The sequence below is a fragment of the Castor canadensis genome, chromosome 7 (assembly GCF_047511655.1).
Source record: "Castor canadensis chromosome 7, mCasCan1.hap1v2, whole genome shotgun sequence".
Lineage (NCBI taxonomy): Eukaryota > Metazoa > Chordata > Mammalia > Rodentia > Castoridae > Castor > Castor canadensis.
This window is the reverse complement of record NC_133392.1, coordinates 28,033,601-28,056,548: the sequence shown is the minus strand read 5'-3', so window position 1 is coordinate 28,056,548 and position 22,948 is coordinate 28,033,601. Positions and strand designations below refer to the sequence as shown.

The window sequence follows — 22,948 nt, the reverse complement described above, 5'->3', positions numbered from 1 at the left end:
TTGGAGAAGTGACATTTTGGGCTGATTTGTCTTTCCAAATACCTGCTTGGTCATTTAAGTATCCTTAATTATTTCAAGTTGTTAATAATTTCCTCTATTGCTAGTATTTTGACATGTTTGTGATGCATCTAATGTTCATTTATGGGCTAATTTGTGACATTAGTTTTAGAGTAAATTAAATCATCTAACTGTGACACAATCAGATTTCCTTAATTATTTTATTCTTCATGATGGATCTGTAAAATTAAAATTATTTTAATTTTTTGGTGGTACTGGGGCTTGAACTCAGCCTCACACTTGCTAGGTAGGGGCTCTACCACTTGAGCCACTCTCCACCAGCCCTGTTTTGTGTTGGGTGTTTTTGAGATAGGATCTTGAGAACTATTTGCCTTGGCTGGCTTCAAACTACAATCCTCCTGATCTCTGCCTCCCAAGTATCTAGGATTACAGATGTGAACCACCTTCGCCCAACTCTGAAAAATTAAAATCTTCACAAAGAAGGTTTATTTCTTATTTTGTTTATGTTGAATAATGTTGGGTTTCCCCAATTACCCTAACTCCAACAATACTCCTAATGGTAGAAGGGATAATACAGATGCCCCCATGGGGCCTGAAGTTGTCCCAGTGCACAAATTAGAAGAACAGAATCAATAGGAACTTTTTTTTTTTTTTTTTTTTGGTCATGGGCCTTCCACCACGTAAGCCATACCCCCTAACCCTTTTTGCTTTTATTACTTTTCAGATAGACTCTCACATTTTTGCCCTGGGGCTGACTTTGAACCAATCCTCCTACGTATGCCTCCTGCATAGCCATATTTACAGGTGTGTACCATCCTGCCCAGCTTGTTTGATGAAATGAAGTCTTGTTTATTATTTGCTGTGGCTGGCCTTGAACCTTAATTCTACTTATCTACTGCCTGAGTAGCTGGGATTATAGGAATGAACCACTGCACCTAGCTTGATGGGAACTTTTAAGAGGATGATGGGAGCCTCTGTGGAGATAACCTCTTAAAGGCAATTTTTTTTTCTTTTTTTGGAGGGTTTTGAACTCAGGGCCTTATACTTGCTAGGCAGGCACTCTACAACTTATCCATGCCCCCAGCCCAAGAGACCAGTTCTTGCTGTACTCACCTGTATTCTCTGGAGAGGTACTACTGCTTTCTTTATATTCTATAATTCCTTGTTCCGGCCGTCTTTGTATAGTAGATACTGATGCCATAGTACCACAGAAATTCTTTTGTGCTCTTCAGGTTTTGTGACTGCCACAGCCATTTCTACCTTCTTTCAGTATTGCTCTGTTTTATGTAGTATTGTTTTATTGTTTTGTTGTTCCTCCTTGTGGTAGTCTATAGACTTGGGATTTATGTGGACTGCCAAAATGGAGAAATCTTTCTAGTTAGGCAGCATTCAGGAAACTCTCTTCTCTTTTATTTAAGCCAGGTTATTTAATAATGCTTTATTTAAAACAAGCAAGCAAATAAAATAAAATAAAATAAAAACCCAAGCCAAAACCAAACCAATCTTTTGACTTCTTACCTGCAAAGGCTTCTAAGAACTGCAGTACTTTGCTGTTGGGAGCTGATGATACACATGAGTTTTGTTTTTCCTATGTGATGTTGAGTAGCTTTGAGTTCTTCTATAGTCTCTTACCCAGTCCTCTAGAGATCGATCAGGTCTATTATATTCTGCAATGGTTATTTGGACCTGGGCTGTAGTACATCATGATGAAATAAGATTTTGCAGTGTACCTTGTCCTACTGGGTTATCTTTCATCTGCTTTTTAAAGTTCTCAAATGTACCATTTAAATCTTCCAGACCTTTGTCACAAACCTAGTATCTGTGGCTTCATATAAATTAAATTGGAATTTTGTGTCCTATAAAATTGAAATGAAGAAAAGTATTCATTTGTATACATTAACCTTGAGCAAAAAGTTCAAGTCTTAGCTTGATTTGGTCTTTTATTGTTGTTTTGAATTAGATCATCATTAACAGATGTAATAGAGGGATAAGTAAAATGATTTTATATTTTTGTTACATAGACACACTGCATACTATTTCAAACTAGTAAATATAAAACTTTTGTATATGGATATGTTATATTTGAAAAGAAAGTATATGAGTAACTTTATTAAGGTAAAGGAGCTACTGTTCATTATAGTTTCTATCTTTTGCGGGAGCCATTGTTTTGGGGAATACCAATTTCTTTGCTGGTAATAAACTATAAGGGAAATTTTAGTATGACATTAGTATTTCTGCTAGATTTTTAAACTGGCAGATTAATTTTTTAAGCATTTCAACTGTAGTCCATTGAGAGAAACTGGAAAAATTAGGATAAAATGGGTACAGGATTCCAAGAGCTTCAAAATAACACAGTATTTGACCAAAATCTCTTTTGTATTCCCTCCTCTGGTTCTATTCCAATATTTCTGGAAATGTGCCTGTGGACTATTTACAGTGAGATTTTAAAACTGAATCATGATTTTGGTGAATAGAAGCCAGAGCATGTGGCTTCAGCACCCCAGCTGGCAGTAAGCTCTCCCTAGGTTTATGAATGTAGTTAGATGGCCCCCAACTGTTTACAAGACAGCAGAGGTGAGGTCTTTGATTGACAAGTCAGAAATGCATTAGATCATTCTCTCTGCCAGTCTCTGGTTCATGCTGTTAAAAATGTCAGCCTCCAAGTTTGAATGGCAGCCTGAGGGCCTTAGAAGCTTTTTGTTTTCTGAGATGGAAACACAAATTGGATGTGTGCCTGAGCGCTTCATCCTGGGCTGTAATTTCATCTTTTAGCTAAGAACCACAAGGTACACGAGCAAAGCACCCTGTAAACAATAATACTGTGGAAAAAAAATAAACAAGGTCGTGTTTCTGGTACGTTGATCCAATGGTGTCCTGACCTCTATCACGTTGAACATCTCCAGTCTGATTGCTGTTCCCTTTGGCATTACAATGAGAGAAAGAGAGACTGACATAGAGGAAAAGATTTAAAGTTGCAGTGTCGTTGCACATTCCTTGTATTGGCTATGAAATATTGAACTGTCAGAATGTGACACTTGGATTTTTAAGCAACCTTTCTTGTTTGAGGTGTTTGCAGTTCATTCCTTTCCTCCCCCATTTGTCTGCTTTCATTGATAGGGTTGGAAGTAGTTGCCTTAAATGCATGAAAAGGGACAATGTTAAAGAGAAGTGGTGCCAATAGAGCCAAATAAACTTAACACTGTAACATAAATGCAGGCTGTGAGGTGTGGGCAATTGAGATTAAAGATGAGTTAGTACATGAATAATGGGGTTCCCATTATAGGGAAGAATGACCTTGGGTCCTAGTTACTTTTTTGTGGAGCCAGGGTGTTGGGAAAGCTGTAGATAAGTACAGATGAGAATTGTGATTATGTCATTTGTTAAACTGGTAGAATACTATTTGGCTGTGTTGCCAGTCAAATCAAATTAACCTAGCTATTTCATTTATTGTTCAAATTATTCAGTGTCTTTGATAGTGATAAAATTATGAAAGACTAAAATTTTAGTAAGAAAAGTAAAATTTTAAATGTGCAAAATTTATGTTAATAGTAAGAAGGTTCTCAAATAGGTAATATGGAAGAACTATTATTAGTTCAACTTAGCGGTAAAAAATAGAAAATCTTTGTTGTAAAACCCACTCATATTTCTTGGAACATATTTTCTAATAATAGAGTGAAGTTTCTGTTTCTTATTTGTTGTAAATTGCAGGGGTTTTGTTTGTTTTTTGGTGGGACTGGGGCTTGAACTCAGGGCTTTGTGCTTGCAAAGGAAGCACTCTACTACTTGAGCCATGCTTCCAGTCTGTTTTGCTGTGGTTATTTGGGAGATGGGGTCATGCAAACTATTTGCTCAGGCTTGCCTCTTAACTGTTACCCTCCCATTCTCACCTTCCAAGTAGGTAGGATTATAGGTGTGAGCCACCTGTGACTGGCTAGTTGCAATACTTTTTAAAACAATGTTTAAAGTTTTTCTCCTAATTTCAAACACTGTTGTTAGATGCATTCTTTTATCATCATCTATTTTGAAGGCATAGAATTTACAAGTCAAGTTTTAACTGAGAATGACCTTTTGCAAATCTTCTGGAGTACAGAAAGTAAGCATTTGTGTTGAAAGTACTTCATTTTACCCTTACTGATGGTTTTAAAAGACAACCTACTGTCTTAACTCAGTTGGGTAGTTTTCAAAACCCATTCTTCTAGAAATTGATTTTTCATTGGCTGATTTCCAGAGGATGAATGAAAATAAACATTCTTTTCTTTTCAATCTTGTAAGACTAACAGAGTTGCAAGTAAGTTTATCTAAGAAATGAGACTAGAAATACATGCAGTTAGAGAATCTCCTAAGCCTACCAGAGGGAAACTACAAAATTTCTTCTTCCATTGGTGTATTATTAATGCATTAATTATTTTGAAAACATGTCATACATCTATAATAATAATTAGCTTTATTACTTACATTCCAGGCTTGCCTCATGCATAAAAATAAACATATTTGTGAAACCACAGAATTTCAGCCTTGGAAGGGACATCAGAGAACCATCTGGTCACATTTCATAACATAAGAATCCTTTATGAAATGTGTTTGACAGGAGTCCATCAGTCTGTGCTCAATTACCACCCTTACTGGTGAACTGAATACTTGAGGTTTCTTATTTTCTTCTTTGTTGGTTCTATTGGAAAGATTTCCTTCAAGAAAGAGCTAAATTTTATTCACCTACTGGTTCTAATTCTGCTTTTAGTAGTAAAATAAAGTAATTGTTCTCTTTTTCATAAACAGATGGCCCTTCATATCCTTGGGTTCCTCATTTGAGAATTCAGCCAATTATAGATTGAAAATGTAGTTAGGTTTGTGATGTTGCCTCTGTACTGAACATGTTCATACTTTTTTTTTCTTGTCATAATGTCCTTAATACTATATATCAACACAATCATACTGTATTAGGTATTATAAGCAGTCTAGGGGTTTAAAGTGTATGGGAGAATATGCATGGTTTATATGCATATTTATTAAATATTTAAAGAATGAATAAATTAAAGATTTATGCTTTACACTTAACTTTGCCATTTTATACATAATACTTAAGCATCCCTGGATTTTGGTATTTGGTGTGGGGGGGTAGAATGGGGTCCTGAAACTAATCTATGGATTCTGAGGGACATTATATTTATATGTTGAGGATCCTCAGGTTGAATGTTTCTGGTTCTGTTAAGTGTTTCTTTGGAAAATATCAATAATCACTCCTGCCATTTTCATAACCTATTTTGATGTTACTCTGATTGTCCTTCCTTAAGAATACATCCCTCCTTGGAATTGTTCTCATTGCAATGTTACACATATAGCTAGACGCAGTAGGATGGGGAATTTATTTCGTTCGTTGGTACCATGCAGGCCAAGCACATTTAAGGCCCTGGGTTCAATCCCCAGAGCTGTTGGTGGTTTTGTTTTGTTTTTTAATGATACAGCGTGAAAAAAGTGTACAATAATGTAGACTATTGTGTATATACATTTTTTTTTTGAGACAGTGTCCTCACTGTGTGGACCAGGCTTGTCTGGAACTGCTGTGTAGTCCAGGCTAGACTGGAACTTGAGAATCTCCTGCCTCAGCCTTTCCAGTGTTTAAAATGATTAAAACATTTTGCTTTAGGGCTGGCAGAGTGGCTCAAGTAGTAGGGCACCTGCCTAGTAAGTGTGAGACCTGAGTTCAAACCCTAGTACCACCAAAAACCAAACAAACAAACACAATTTTTAAATGAAGTTTGAATAATGTAATTTAATGATTGCAGCCTAAATTTGTACATACTTCTTTGCTAATTTTTTTTGTGGTGGAAACCGGAGTTTGAGTTTAGGGCTTCACACTTCCAAAGCAGGCACTCTTTATCACTTGAGCCACTCCATCAGTCTGTACATACTTCTTTGATAATGGAAAATTTTTCTAGGATCTTAGCCTGGGTTTGTTCTTTCACTTTTTCTTTTAAGCCAGAAAAGCATATGTGAGCACTTTGACAAATGACATAATGTAGTGGCATATATGAGTGGTACAGGTATTTTAAACCTAGCTCCAGTTCCTGAAGATGGTGAACATCTGCTTAGAGGTATTGTAGAGCTCCACAATGCACTAATTGAATTACTCTTTTCTGAGTTGCCGACTGCACTAATTGAATTAAAATCTGTGTGTGTGTGTGTGTGTGTGTGTGTGTGTGTGTGTGTGTGTGTGTAAGTAAGTGTAACTGAGGTAATTCCAACCTTAACGGAGAGGTTGGGAGACATGACTGATGGTGTGTACTGGTGCTGCTATCTAATGGCAGTCTATGGAATTACCTCATGGTCTCCAGGGAAGAGAAAGCAATCATCTGATCTAGTGTGACCTCAGCCTAACCCCATCCAGTTTAACTCAAAAGGTCTTAGGATGTATTTTTGTAATTCTAAATTGATAAAGAGTGTGATAAATTTCTTCATTAAAATTAAGATGTGCTTTATTAAGCATAAAGCTTTTAATGAAGTACTAAGTTGCAGATATTCAATAGACAAAGTTTTTGAACCTTTAATAAGTGAAGAAAATCAAAACTGATAATTGACCATGTTGTTTCTTATTTTTGCTTTCCATGGACATAAATGTAAAAAACAAATTATACTTTTGAAATGTCTTAACATCATAGAAAGGATGAGTGAAAACATTGTATTCCTAAATAGCACGCACTTCTTTCTAGTTGTTAGAAATATTAAGGTCAGTTTAAAAGTATTGGAAAATCTTGCATATATATGATTACACTTACATAAAATGAAAAATTGTTATAAAAATTTAATTATAGTAGTATCAGCAAGTTTTAAGAATCTCTATTCTACTTGTTTAAAATTTAACTTTATCACAAATTTGGGCAAGTTGAATCCTTCCAAATGAGTAGGTAATTTTGTCCTTTTTTTTTAAAGGACCCATTACTTAGAATTTAATGATTTTTAAAGATAGTATGAAAATACAATTCTTTACATCATTAAAAGCAAATATACCGAGGACAAGTCAGCATGAACTATATTTTGATTCATCTTAATTCTAGGCATTCTAACTTGTAAAATAGCCCTTTACAAAAAAAATACATATATAATCACTCTACTTATGAAATGTATACATGTCTATATATACTCCTACTTCAATAGGAGAGGGTTGTTATCTTTCAGAGCTTTTAAAATGATCTCTTCGTGTTTAATCATTAAAAAACAAGTATAGAGAAGTTTTATTTTTTCTTTGATCTTCATTATTAAAGTATATGTTAGAATATGCCAATATTTTGTACGCATTTGGTTTTTATTGTAAGATTTAAACTATCTAGGTTTCTTGTACAAATAGCTTTCATTAAAATGACAAGAATATGATGTGTGTTTTTATATAAACCTTAAATCCATTTTACTGAGTTAGAAAATGCCTTTGACATCATATAAATCTAAAGCTTTTCAAGTAACGTGTCCTTGCATAACTATCACCAATTAATTCATACACAGAGTGCCTTCTGCAAGCTTGGTAGTCTATATAAAGTATTAGATATAAATTAAGATTGAGACCCTGCCCTCAGGAGCTTTTAGTTATTTATTAGACATTTATTGAGAACCTGTGTATAAGTCACTATGTATATAATTTGAGGGAGGGGATGCTGTTAGTTTCATTTTGCTCCCATTCATTGAGCTGGATATCTGTTTTTTTTTTTTTTTTTTAACATCAGAAGGGTAATGTGCCAACATTGTAACAAGGTTTGAGGAAGGTATGTGTCACACAAGACAGGAATACCCAATCATCATGCTTATGACCCCAAAAAGGATCTAGATACCTGGTTTTCTCCCCCATTGATTGAGCTAGATATCTGGTTTAAGATCAACCCTGAAGAAGGAACATACTTGTGTTCATACCAGACGTAGCTCATCTTAGCAAAGAGTGATACACATATTTAAGACTAGTTTGTCTCTTAAATAGTTTTCCCCTCTGCCTTTATAAGATAGCAGAGATGATTTCTATAGTTCCACATGTAGCTTAAAAAGAGATGGGTAACATTTGTTATAGTGCCTCCTGCAAGTAGATAATAGATTTTCAATCCTCGTTGTCTCCACTGTTGGTAGTGCCCACTTGGGGTTTGGCAGCTAGTTCAGGACTTCTGCCAAGGCTATTGATGGAAAAGAGTATTGCATACATGGTATAAAGTACTTTAAACAGTTTATTTCTAGAGCCTAAATTATCCTGGGATTAACTCTTAATATAAAAATTCATAGAAACCTGTTTTTTACAGAGTGTGGTAACTCCTTGCCATAGTGCTGTAGTGTTAAAATTCACATTGGCCAGGTTGTTCTGTAAATTAAACACTGACAGCTACCCTCAGGGGAACAGCCAATGTATTTATGATGATGTGCTGATTACACAAAATACACTGCAAGCAGAAAACAGCTGCAGAGAACAAACCTCTTAAAAAGAATACAATTACAAATAGCACCCTATGTAATTCTAGTAGTGAGTATAGAATAAAGCATGCTAATGCAGGTTTCTTAGTCTGCCCAAAACCAAAAAATCTGAAGGAGATAAGTTAAATCATGGTTGAATGCACATGTGGTTCCAACATAGCCGTGCACACATTTTTTCTTTTTTTAAGACTATGACTAGTAGTACACAGATTTTAGGTGTGGAATAGTTTAAGTACCCTCCCTCCTATCTCTTTGATAGTAGGCTTTATTAGTTTTTTACGCATATATAACAGGGCATGGCCTTGAGGTGATGAGGGTTCTAAATACTTGAAGGATATTACACAATGAGTTGGGGCAAGAGGATATCTAAATTGTGGTTAAATTTTTCTGGTAGAAACTTCAACGTGTTAGGGTTTGGACATCAATATTTCATTTGAAGATACAGCTCTATAGTTTCAGCGTTACTAATGACTTTGAAGCTGTTTGTCCTTGATATTAATAAAAGGAGTCATGACTCTATCTGTGATAAAGTCTTTCTGATTTCTTAGATTCCATTTTTTAGGAATATTGTGTTTTAGGACTGGAATAGCTGAGTGGGTGCATATTTTCAAGAGAATCAGCTTTCAATCTCAAGTATAACTCATTCCTGCAAGATACTGGCCATATGCATATAGGTAAGAAAATTAGAAAAATTTTAGTTTTCCCTGTTTTAGCTTCTCTCTGTTATAGCTAAGGGTCAGTATCTATAAACTATCTCAACTGCTGAGCTTGCTAACTTTTGTTTAAATAAGTAGAAAATATGGTGGTCTTCAACAACATAAATTTACTTGAGCCAACTGTAAGGTATATTAGAGGGACATAGTGATTGGAAACAGTTCATTTCACCCGCCTGAAACTAAGAATCAACTCTTCAGTATATGGATCACTGGTATGTAATAATCTACTATTATTGGTCTGTCTGTTGGTCTTTTTTTTTTAAATCAGTTTGGAACCTCTAGGAGTTATTTTCTTGCTCTGCTGACATCAGTCCCATGTGGCAGAGGAGTTGTGTATGATCGCTTTGGTTTAATCAATAGAATAATTGATAAACCAGATAAGATTTAAACTGATTATAGCCCCAACAGAATTCCCCAGAGGCCTTGGACTCTCTTAATTTTGACATGTGTGTTGTGTACCCCGAGGATGAAGTGCAGTTTGAATTATCTGTTTTTATTTGCTTAATGACGGGGAGGGTGTTAAAGTCAAATGTTTAATTAACCCAGCAATGGGCTGCGTTGTCACTTACACACAGCTGATTGAGATATCTCATGGAGAATACTGAATAGGAATGATAATGTGGCACTGGGATGGAAGATTGCTTTTTCAATCCATTTGCTGGGTCACTGCTTTGAATGTCTTATTGGATGAAAGGCATTCAGCCTGGAGAAAAAAATTCAGCATTTAAGTACATTTTGTTCTCTTCTCCCCCTGAAACCTCCTCCCTACCCAGAAGTTAACTAAAACAGATATGTTCTAGGTTTAATAAGCCATTCATGTACTAGTAAGAGACCAGGGTAGTCAGTAGCCTCGAGCTACATAATTTCCTGTGGAAACAGAAAAATCCTACTAGTCTCCAAGGTATTCTAAATGTGAGCTCTTTTGTCCCTCACATCCCTTGTTCTTTGCTATCATTATGGGGTTGTCTTTCGTTACTTGTCCCTTGCCTTTTTCTGTAGTGCTTGCTAGATGTACTTCTAGGACCACAGGAAGACATTTTTCTCCTAAAGTAGATCTCTAGCACATTTTTGCTATTTCATGCATCTGGCTTCTATTTGGTTATATTTTTCTAATCAAGTATAATCATGAGACTTGAACTATTCAGGTGAAAATTTGAAGTGAGTTTCTTGTTTCTTTTGCTAATGATATTATATAAATAATTGGTGTCAACAATAAATAATTGTTGAGGGACAGTTGTATGAACTAAAAAAAAAGTAGGCCTAGAAAGAGTCTAATAGCCCACGTCATCAAAAACTCAGTCTAGACAATTGGGATTTTAATGATTTGCTGCTCACAAAATAAAAAATAAATACTTTAAAAATTCCTGACTTGGCTTATAATCAAATTAAAATATTTTGAAGGCCTGTGAGCAAAACTTTTTTAAAAAGATAGTTGTCACAACTTTCCTTCTTTATAGTTCGTATGTTTCTTTCTTCTATCCCCCAAAGATATAAACCAGGAATTTACTAATTTTTTCTTTGCTTTAGTCATCTGTATTCCAGAGAGCACAATCGGGAGAAGGATATAAGATTGATTTTTTTATGTGTGTCCTCTTGAAAGCATAGTCTGGTGGGATTTACAAAGCAATAGAAGCATGCAGCTAGTGTTCAGGCACAGGTTGGACTTTTGCAGGTCAAGGCAGACCAGATGAGTAGCTTATCTTGAGGGACACGAGTAATAGACCAAATATAGAGCAGCTATTTCAGGAATCATGTAGGTCATTTAATTATCCATTATGATTGAGTGGCTAATGCTCTTTTGGCAATTACATGACCTCTGTTATTCTTGAAACCTTTCCAGGCCCTCGTGGGTCGAATGACCCACCAGTCAGTGCTCTCAGACTTCATTCCACTCAGAAGGAAAGGAGATGTTGGGAACCACTGGCATTTAGAAATGACTGTGCATTCTTTACTGACCACTGCAACCAGAATGTCCTTTGTTACAGCAGTCAGTGATAAACAATTGGTTTTGAATTCAACTGTTTCTTTATTGTCTGCTGGAGGGAATTTTAGCTGGACAAACATACCAAAATTATCTGTTACAAAATTCATAACTTCTGTACTGTTAAAACAAGTACTGGGGTATTAAAGTTAATGTTTGATATCTTTAAAATCTATCATCCACTCTCAAACTTTGAAGATAGTGAGGCAATTTTTTTAATTCCATAAAACAACAAAATCCTGTTGGTGATAGCTAATAGCAGATTTTTTTAAAGTCATTGGTTAAAATTAGCCTACCTTGAATTTCATTGTTAAAATGAGTATTAAGTTGAATGGCCACTTTAAACTGAGGTACTGATCAAAATCAGGATAACTCAGGAATATCTGAATTAATGCTTTTTGCTTACTTTTCTTTAGTCCACAAAGGATCATTAATATTTCTGAAGAAAATTTCTTATTCCTAATAAATGATAGTAAAATTTGTTTTTCATAATTGTAGTGACCTAGGGATAATTCTGGGAAAAGAAAGCACTGTAGATTTTTTTGTGATTCTATAGATAGAAGACTACCATGACATGGAACATAATGTTAGCGTATTGTAAGTATAGGATGTCAGAAATGCAAACAGTTCTGTATAGTAAGCAAAATGGAAGACTTAAGAGGTATACAGGCTCTAGCATTCCAGTAATTTAAGACTTTGGCTTAAGAAAAGGAAACCATTTGCATTGCTACAGAAAGTTATTTTTATTAGAGAAAAAAAATTTTTTTAATCATCAAAGAACATTGTTTTAAGCAATAGCAGTAACAAAAGCCCCTACAAGATTATTTATCTTTAGGGCAATAAAATTAACCCATCTTCCAAGATAAATTTATTAAGTTACTATTTCCAAGTTAATCTATTTTGGTTTTATTTTCATTTTGCTTTTTGGTAATATTAACAAATGAAGCATTGAAGATATGAATTGGTATGCATACCCTTGAACCTTTAAAAATAGAGCCTTTTCACTTACATATTTTAAATCCATTAGGCCAAATTACCCTGGTGTTTGCCCATTTAGAGACCTATGAGAATGAAGTTGATGTAAGTTTTTTTTTTTTTTTTTTAAGTTTTAGCAGGGATTTATTTTTAGTATAACAAGGTAAAGTTGGGAGAAGTGAGGAAAAAAAGGAGAAACATTTCCTGATGAAGGGAATGGGAGAAAAGACTCTTGATAGAAGTTTTATTAGCTGTTCTGTGTTTTAAAATATTTTTTTCCTTCAGTGGAGAAGAGCAGAAAAAAAAAAAGCAAGGATTTACATTAAAAGTAAAAGTTACATATTAAGCTCAAGCATCCTAAGTAAGGAATGTAGTCTACTCATGATTTTGATTTTGAAGTGTGCTCCCATTCTTTAAAACATATACTTCAAGACTTTTGCTGGGATAAGATAATGGAATAAAATTTTCTTAGCAGTAAGGGGGAAAAAGAATGATTAAATAAGGGGCAGTTCACAATAGAAACATTCTTAACCTAGCAAGTCTGGTTTTCAGCAGTGTAATTATTTAGTTGGGGTATCTTTTTCATTCCTTTTTTGGAGATATTATAGCTTACCAAGTTAAAGGTATCTTAAATTTCTTTCAAGATATTGTTAAACTGTAATAAAATGGTAACACCAAAGCAAGGATGATATTCAAGGTGAGGAAAGTCATTTAGCAAGAAACAAAACCAAAAAAACACCTCAGGAACAGGTATAACAGAAATAACAATTCATTAAAAGAAAGGATTTTGGCACACATCCTAAGGTTTCTATAGTTCTCAACCCTACTTTGAGAAATCAGAAAGATCTATATAATGCAGATGTGTTTGAATTACAAAAATAACCAGATGTCTTTATTAGTAGAAGCAAATGTTTGCTATTTAATTTGTATTACATGAATATGAGGATCCCTGAGTAAAATATATAAGTATAGCAGCAAAGAAAATAGTGGCATGATAGGATTTGGCCTAAACACATAATCATGAAAATAATATCTTGAAGGGGGTAAAGCATTCTTTAAAAATTCATTTAGATTTTAAAATAAGATTGATGTAGAAGTAAATTAAGCTAGTTATATTTTTTGTCACATGATAGGTGTGCTTAACTTACGATGTCTTTCTAGCCCAAATCCCCCTGATGAATTTGTATTCATTTTACTGTGCTTATTTATCTTTGTGCATTGTTATTATATTTTAAACAGTATAAACATATGTATGTGTGTGTGAAGGAATGGTAGTCTTAGTCTAAAAAGAAAAATAAGCTGTGGTAGTATATAGGTGTTTGCTTTGCAAACTTACTTGGAATTTTAAAATATTAAGCCATATTGTTACAGTTACGGTTTGGATACTGCATTGTCATGTTAAGCAGAATAAAACTTTAAAACTTGGAAGGTTTTGTTTGTTTTTAAATCAAGACTTTAAAACCAAAAAAAAAAAAATTCAGAGTTTAAATGGACTATTACTTCTGATGTGGAGCATATTAACATGATTACACATTCTTTTGTATACTAAGTCATTGATAAGTTGATGTTAAAACCTTTGATTAAGAAGTCACAAAGCTGAATATGTTCCAGCAGCTGTGTAATACCTCTTCACAAAACAGAGATAATTGTTTTAGCTATTTTGGGGAGGAGTCCCATGCTTGTTCTACAAATTTGTCTTTCTCCTATAGCTAGACTTGTAATAGTAAATTACTAAAATGTTGTATTTGTAGTGTTCTGTGACTTGAAAGTTAACAAAAGCAACATTTCATTCATGCCCTTTCCTTGTCACTCCATGGTGCAGTTCAACTCTTCGTCCTTATCAGAGCATCTCAGTGCTTAGTTGAGCTTGTTTATCTTAAAAGAGCAGGAGGCAGGCTTTTAGGGAGTAAGCTACATGTTCCAGTATAACAGGCACCAATGCTGTTTGACTTGAAAAGCATTTGATCTCTTACATTAACAGCCCATGTCACTGTAATAGGGACTACAGCTGGGCTGTTGTTCAGCTATTATTTTACCTTTGAAATAACTGTTAGTGCTGCTCCACAGTCTCCGTGTATAAAATTGTATATTCGCTGTCCCCCACCCCAGGACTTGTAAGTAAACAAGGTTATATGTGGGGTTATTTTCTTGGCTTTGTTTTAAATAATAATCATCCCCATCTAAAGTTGGGTTTTGTGTGATACTTGTTGGTGTGCTTCATGACTTTGCTTGTGTAAATATGCAGACCTAGACATATCTTAAGGAAATTTTTGTTACTTCTATATGTAACTATTAATTATGTATCTATGAATTACATAACTATTAATTATGGGCTTGTATATTTTCTTCTTAATAAATGAAGCATTTAGATTTTATGAAGCTTAAGATTCTGCACAATTTCTCTAAACAGTTTATAGCATTTACTAAATATGAGCAAGAAAGAATTAAGAGATATGTTTGTTATACTTAAAATATTATTTTGCTCTTTAAAAATATTCAGTTGGTGATTTCTATGTTGGGACTAGTTTGGCAGTTGTAATCAGGTAGCAGTATTTAAAAAACAGAACATGGGGAGAGGGAGGGGGCGGAGTGGGTGGTAAGGGAGAGGGTGGGGGCAGGGGGGAGAAATGACCCAAGCATTGTATGCACATATGAATAATAAAACAATTAAAAAATAATAAAAAACAGAACATAAAATTCATGATATCAGACTGTTTTCTGTCTCAGACTAGCTCTTAATGGTAGAATGACAGCTTATTGTAACTGATGGGATGGCAGCAGGTAATTTTAATCTGTTCTTTTCTCCCTCCCCTATTTTCAAGGTTCTAGTTTATTTACCCATTCTTTTTCTTTTCTTAACACTACCAGGCGACCAGTAACCTAAAACACACACTCACTCTCTCTCTCACTCTCTCTCTCTCTCTCTCTCTCTCTCTCTCTCTCTCTCTCTCTCTCTCTCTCTCTCGGTTGAAAGGCAGCCATCTATCTGGGGAGTTCTTCTAAATACTGAATGTGTCATGTGTTTTGACATGACATATCTGTAATATATTTGAATATAGAAAGCACTTCCTGTGCTAGCTGTAGGTGTTAGTGTGTTTTAAGATATGTTCTGTGCAAATTCTGGCTTGTGAGGTAATGACAAGTGTTTGCCTGCATAGACAATATATTTTTTCCCCTTGAGGTCCCCACACACCTAGTTTCCCTCAAGCTCATCATCTCTGTCAGGTTAATCAATAGGCACCGTATGGCAGAGGGTCAGTAATCAGTGTCATCGTGCCTTTAAATCGTGTTGAAAATTTGCTTAAAGCCTGGGCCAATTAACATCGAGATGATGAATGGATGGGAAGATGGGAAGAGCCTGCCGCTTAGGGGCTTTGTGAGGAGGAGATGCTCAGCTGTTGAGCAGCAGACACCAGCGAATAAAATCAGCCATTCATGTGAGCTCAGTCCACCCACTCTTAATGATAATGTCAATCTAGCAAAATATATACACATTGGAGTTGTCATGAGTTCATAAATCAAAGGAGTTTGTCAAAGGCATTCAGATTAACGAGGCAGCAGCAATAACAAGTCAAATTTGCATAGAGAATTGCTCGAATCTCAGTAAATTATGATCCTGTTTTTCATTTGATTATTTGCTAATGTCTCAAGAGGGAGAATGATTATATTAGCATGCAAAATCTACTCCAGAAGTAGAAATCTGAGGTATAGAAGACCAGCACACTATGACAATTAATCAGTTTCTGCATACTAGCATAAATGCACAAGGCCCAGAAATGAACTTCTTTTTTATTATTATTTCTCCTTGCTACTGATCCAAATGGTTCAGCTTGACAGAGACTTTATATTGCTTTAACAGTGTTCTGAATTGTGCCTGCAGGCAAGACATAGTTATGCAGCTATAACCAACCTATCCATCTGCCAACCAGATTGGAATTCTCCTATCCAAGGCTTCCATTAACCCCCACTGACAGCTCCAAACAGGATTAAGAATTTGGAAGCATAAAAAATAGTTGTTCTTTGCAAATACACACAGTCCCATTGCATTTTGAGAAAGGCTGCATCTGTAGTGTTTTATAATTAGTGTCGGACAGTGTAGAAGAGGAAAAAACCTACTTGGCAGTTTTTTGACTTCTGTCACAGAGAGTAAGGCAGTACGAAAGGAAGTCCTGTTTAGTTGTCCCAGTGAGTGCTTTCCATTCTGTCTGGTTCCTAGCACTGCTTGGATTGGTATATTGCTAGAAAATAGCACTGCTTGAAAGCTTTAACTGGTGGATCTGTTTTAGCAGTCTATGCAGGCTTTCATGTGGTTGTGGTTTGTTTAGTACAGTATTCAACATGATGAATGTGCTGGAGAAGCACTGTGCATTAAAACATACCAGTGAATATTATCTTATGAGGACACTTAAGGTCTTCCCCTAACACTGGTTCTTGAATAGGAAGCTTCTGAACCTAAGTGGCCCAAGTTTCTCCCATTGTATCCTACAAGGGTTAATTAAAATTTGTCCAAATACACAAACTCACACATACAGTGCTTTTTAAAATGTCATCTTCCATTGAAGAGTTTACAATTTTATTCATGTAGCCAAATTACCTTTTAACCTGGTAAAAAATTATACCTATTTTTGTAAATTGCAAATCTGTGTATATTTGGAGCTCCAAGTCACATAAATTAATGGGAAAAGTATTAATCCAGTTACTAACTTCTCTTCCCCTAAAGCTCATTATATGATGTGTACAACTAATTATTAGAAATTAGTCTCAATTTTTTTCATGCAGGTTGCCATTCTGCATGATGATGAGCAGTTTGAATCAATTTTTTGAACGCATTTTTAAAATGGGTTCAAAATCACTATAATAATCCATCACAGTGTACCAGTTTTGCTAAATGGTAATAATTATCACTGTTACAGAGTCCTTTGAATTCTTCTAATGAAGGTAGAAAATGTTACTTCTAGTTTTGGAACTGGTTATTTTACTTGTAACAGGTGTCTATTCAAATAGGCTCAGGGTGAATTATACCATCCAACTTTGAAGCAAAATGCTTATTCAAAGATTATTTTAAGTTATTATGAGTGATTTGACTTTTTATCACTGAGTAAATTAGTAGCTTTTTCATTTGATTATATAATCAACTTTTTTTTTTGTGGTACAGGGATTGAACTCAGCCTCATGAATGCGAGGCAAACAGTAAACCACTGAGCTATATCCCCAGCCCTATAATCAACTCTTAATTATCCATGTTATTAGGATATAATGTATTCAAATAGATAACTGAAGACAGTAAATAAGCCTCTTGCTGGATCTTGGAGAATATTGCCCCATCTATGACCCTATTGATTGCTACCATGAAAACATCTTTACTTCGTGTTTGGGGCCCAAAACAAAAACTCTACACTGTTGAAAAGTTAGGAATGTTTTGTCTATGCACAGAAGGCCACAGAAGAATATTTCCTCCTAAATCAAGGTTTGGCAAACTTTTTTCAGTAAAGGGCCACATAATAAAACATTTGGAGCCTTGTGGGACCCCTCATGACTACTCACCTTGGCTATTACAGTGTGAAAACAACCATAGACAAAAGATATATCAGTGGGTATGGCTGTGTGCAGATAAGACTTCATTTGCAAAACCATGCTGCAGGCCAGTTTGCTAATTCCTGCCCTAAGTGATTATACTGGTATTATAAGTAGTAAGATGGTGGGAATGTAGTTGGGCTATTACTGAAGTTTATGACAACTCTTTTTGGTGGTTTTGGGAGTTGAACTCAGGGCCTTGTGCTTGCTACGTGGGCACTTTGCCACTTGAACCACTCCACCATCCTTTTTTTGTTTCGTTTTGTTTATTTTTAAGATAGGGTCTTACTTTATGCCTGGGCTGAACTGGACCCTGATCTTCCTATTTGTGTTTCCCTGAGTAACTAGGATGGCAGGTGTACGACACCTCACCCAACCATTAATTGAGGTAAGGTCTCCCGTACATTTTGCCTGGAATGACCTTGAACCGTGGTCCAATCCTCCTGATTTCAGCCTTCCGCTTAACTGGGATGACAGATGTACACCACCACACCTGGGTATGAAAACCATTTTTTAAACTGGCTGGACAGTGTGGGTGTAGAGTTTGAGTTGTTTATTGAGCAGCTATTAAACCTGTTATATAATGTGTGAGGGATAGAGGGTGCTAAGACTCTCCAGTAAGCTTTTCATTTTTAGTTGAGAGTAACAATGCAAAAATGTATCTAATTGAGTGCCAGATTTTGTGAATCAAGATGAAAATGTTAAAGAATATAGTTGAGTAAGATGGAATAATTGTGAACTTGAATAGGTTAATCTTCCTGTGTTTATAATTATCAACTGAACTAGACTAGAATTAGGGATCCCTCCAGACTGAAAGTTTCAAGATCATATTACACATGTTTGTAAGGCCTAGAGCTTCATTTTTGATTTCATGGAAACAAAAAGTCACTAAAAGTTTTTTGGTAGAAGACTACTACATTAATGGTGTTTAAGAAAGATTAATTCAGAAATAGTATTCAATCCAATAAACATTCAAAATTCACATTATGCTGTCTTTGTGTTGAACTACTGGAACATGACAAAAAAAATTTGCCCCGCCCTGACAGAACCTACAGCAATGGTTAGGGTGGAAAGCATGTTCATATGCAGATAGGACAGAGTGCCAAATCAGAAATAAAGTGTTAATTCAGAGAAATTAGTTCAACTGGAGATTTGGAGTAAGGGTGCTTCTTAATAAAGGTATCATTTTAATTGACTTGTTAAAAATACATATGTTTTTTTCTTTTTTAGTTGACTATTTTAGTAGATAAAGAATTTGGGAAGGAAGACTATTTGACATTGAGGGACTCGAATTGGCAAAAAAGCAAGATGGGCATAGTGATACATACCTATAATCCCAGTACTCAGGAGGCTGAAGTTCACAAGTTCGAGGCTAGCCTGTGCTACATCACAAAACCCTGTCTCAAGAAAGAAAGAACATAGAATTAGCAAAAGCACAGGGAAAGGGCTGGTGGAGTGTGTCAAGTGTAAGTGCTTGCCTCGCAAATATAAGGCCCTGAGTTCAAACCCCAGTCGTCCCCCCCACACACACACACACAAAAAAAAAATCAACCCAGGAGAAGAGAGTGTTTTCCTTATTTTGATGAATGATAAGTAATAGCATGTAAGTGATGCCAAGACTTTGATGTAAAGATAAATTAGCCACATTTTGATATTACACAAGTTACTCCTGTAATCCCAGCTACTTGGGAGGCAAAGATCTGGAGAATTACAGTTGGAGGTCAAACAGGCAAAAAAGTTAGCAAGACCCCCCCATCTCAATCAGTAAGCCAGATGTGGTGGCAAGACGGTGATCCCAGCCTCCAGGGAGGCCATAGGTAGGAGAATTGTGGGTCTGAGGCCAGCCCTAAGCAAAAACGCAAGACCCTATTTGAAAAATAACTAAAAGCCAAAAAAGGTTGGGGGGCATGGGTCAAGTAGGAGAGTACCTACCTAGCAAGCACAAGGGCCCTTTGTTAAACTCCAGTATCATCAAAATTAAAAAAAAAAAAAAAATCCAAACAAAAAAACCCAAAAACTAAAGTTTGAGTTTATCCTGTAGATAGATTCCAGGGAGCTATAAAGTTTTAATCAGGAAGTAACCTTTTCAGAATGACAATTCTGACAGTAGTGTATAGAATGTGTTAGATAAAGATTTAGGCAAGGATATCAGAAGCTTATTTCAATAGTGATAGCACTAGTAAGCAGCATTGGAGATCTGGTTCAGAGGAGAGATGATTGAAATGCAAAAATAGGGTCAGATATATTAAACTAGATTCAAATGAAAAATTTATAGACTGGAAACTGGTTAGTTCAAAGAGGAAAAAAGAATGAGTGAAAGCTGATTCTACAGACTTTCAAGTCTGGGATAAGAAGAAAAGTTGAAAAGAGGTAACCTAGAAAGGGTTAGAATGATAAAAGAGTGCCTTAAATTTGGATGTGCTGATTTTGAGACAGTTTAAGATTATCATTTGAATACTTTTGCTTTTTACATGATTGCCTTTTCATCCCAGGTTATTTGTGAAAACATTTTATCCAAAATACATCCCTGAGATCTCCTGCCTGAGCTCTAGCAGACTTTTATCTTTTGGCTCTTCTCTCTTCATACCTCTGTTACTTGTGTCTATAGTTGTTACAACCTGAAAGCTTCCAGCTTGAAGTTAAACTCAAAGTTGCTAGTGAGATTTTATTCTGTCCCTTTTAATTCTAAACTGTTAAATTAAGCTAAGAAATAGCTATTTGGTTTAATATAAAAAGGTAAAAAGTTACATAGAATCTTTTTCAGAAGTAATTCAGAAGTAGTACAAACATACTCAGCACATTTTACTGAAATGTTCCCTCTAAGTGTTGAAGTGACTTCTCAGTAGTAGGGTTTATGTAGGGTTGGCTTAGTATGTGATAAAATAAAAGTTTTAACTATATTTTATGGAATTTTCCCCTAATACTTTTCACTATGAGAGTCCCCCCCATTTCATAACATTTTATTCTAGATTTGATCTATTGTTTAATTTTTATTTTGACTTAATTTTAGATTAATGGAAATGTTGAAAGAATAGTACGTAGAATCCCCTTATACTCTTCGCACAGATTGCTGCATTTACATTATTCCATATAAATACATTCAATATGTTATTTTTATTTTTTTTGAACCATTTGAAAGTTACAGACATAATCTCCCTTCACCCTTAAATGTTTCAGTGCATGTTTCCTAAAAACAAGGACATGGTTTTAAATAAACACAATACAAAAGACCAAAATGTGGAAAGTTAATGGGTAAACAAACTGGTACATTCATGCAATGGAATACAGCTTTGGCAGTAAAAGTGAAAGAAATGTGAATGTATGCAACAAAATGAATAGGTCTCAAATATATTGTGGTAGGTGAAAAAAATCTAGATTCAAAAAGTTACACACTCTATTAGTCAATTTATACAACATTCTGGAAAAGGTAAAATTAGAGCTAAAAATACCAGTAATTTTCAGTAGGGACAGGGTTGACTATAAAGGACCATTACAAGGGAATTTGGGGAGTAATAGAATTGTTTCATACTTTGATTCTGATATAGTTATATAAGTATATGCTTTTGTCAAAACTCATAGAACTATACGGTAAAAAATGAATTTTCCTGTATGTAAATTTTTAAAGTGGGGTAATAGTCTGGAATTTAATATTGACACGGTGTTATTAGTGCATCTACAGACTGTACTCAATTTCCAGTTGACCAAAATGTCCTTTTTGGGAAAAGGAAAATCTCAGATTACAATCAGAAACAATTGCTTTGTCTTTCTTTGTATTTTATGACCTTGACTTTTTTGTTGTTGCAAACTCCAGACTAAAAGTATTGTAGTATGGCCCTCTATTTTTGGTTAGTTTGATGTTTCCTTATGAGTTGATTTAGGCTTTGTGTTTTGGACAAGGGTACCTCAGATGTGATGTGCTCCCAGTATAAAGAAACACATAACATTGAGGTGGTATCTACAAGATTTCTCTACTGTAAGGTTACTATTTTTCTTACTAAGTACCTTATAGGGAAATAGTTTGAGATTATGTAAGTATTCTGCTATTAACATTTGCCTGCTAATTTAGCAGCCATCAGTGATTTTTGCCTACCTCCACTAGTTTTACCCTTAAATAGAGTTTATTGGATGTAATTCAGTTTGTTGACCCAGCTTGACTCCCACCTTGGTTATTGGGATTCCTGATAGCTAAGGATGCGAGTGGTAACTGTGTGGCTCCTGGGTGATATTAGAAAGGCTTTAAGGACTACCAAGATGATCACTTAGGTATTCATCATTCCCTGCTACCCTCAAGATTAGAGCTACTCTTCTCCTACTCATTGGCATTCCTTACCATCCCTTCAGTATTAGGAGGGTACCTGCTTCTTGGCTGTGATATCTTGACTTTTTAGCATTCTTTTTTTAAGTAACACTTGCATTGGATTTATTGTTTTGATTTGGTTTCTCATTGTAAGTGGGCCAGAGCAGAAGTGTCAGGTTTACCCCATCTTAAAAAAGAACTAGCTCTAACATTGTTCTTTGAAGTTTTCTTCCTTTTTCCTGTTTGTTAAGAGTTACTCTTTTTAACAATACCATGTAGTTTCCTCATTTGTCATGCTTTCTAGTCATTAACCCAACTATATCCTTCCTCTATTTTTGAGTAAATAGTCTTCATTCCTTTTCTTTTTCCAGTAGAGAGGAAAAGAGGCTACAACTCTGATGCTCTTGCCTCTCTGTCCATTTTGCTTGTAATACAGTATAATTTTTCTTTGTCTTAATTTTAGGGACCTTTACCATAAAGTGATCATCACAAGTATAAAATAGCAAGTTAAACCTTATAAGAGATTTCTACCCAACAGGAACACTTTGGGGTACTGATCTGTCAAGCCAACTAAAGGCAATACACAAAGCACCTAGATGTTAGCCACAGTAGTGGTGAAAGGGCTTTATAATTTCTTTATTTTAAGAAAGAGCCTTACTGTGTGACCCAGGCTGGCCTTGACCCAGGCTGGCCTTGAACTCTCATCCCCTGCCTTAGCCTCCCCTGTGCTGGAGTTACAATTGTGAGCCACCACACCCTGTTCTTAAGTGTTTTAAATGATAATATCTGAAATAAGCCAAAAAGGTATAACTTACATGTAGTAATGATTATATTATAATAATTTCATACTTGTATAAAATTTTCAGATAAATTCATGTTAGAAATACCTTAATTCAAAAATAGAATGCGATAACTATAATGTAACAATAAGCCAACCAAAAGTTTTAA

At 35.2% G+C, this 22,948-nt stretch overlaps 1 protein-coding gene and 1 non-coding gene across 12 annotated transcripts in view; one reads left to right on the top strand and one right to left on the bottom strand.

Annotated features, from left to right (window-relative positions):
* Positions 1 to 22,948, top strand: part of Btrc (beta-transducin repeat containing E3 ubiquitin protein ligase) — a 168,412-nt gene that overhangs the window by 58,964 nt on the left and 86,500 nt on the right. For 2 of the 11 annotated variants that reach the window (XM_074078481.1, XM_074078478.1), the window contains exon 2: positions 743 to 822. The exons of 8 other annotated variants lie outside the window; for them this stretch is intronic. The gene's annotated coding sequence lies outside the window, so the exon portion shown is untranslated. The remainder of the gene's footprint in view (positions 1 to 742; positions 823 to 22,948) is intronic. One more of the 11 variants, XM_074078479.1, reaches the window with a different exon arrangement.
* Positions 7,725 to 7,827, bottom strand: LOC141425389 (small nucleolar RNA U13). Its single transcript, XR_012450440.1, has one exon. It is a non-coding gene; the product is annotated as a small nucleolar RNA U13 (small nucleolar RNA).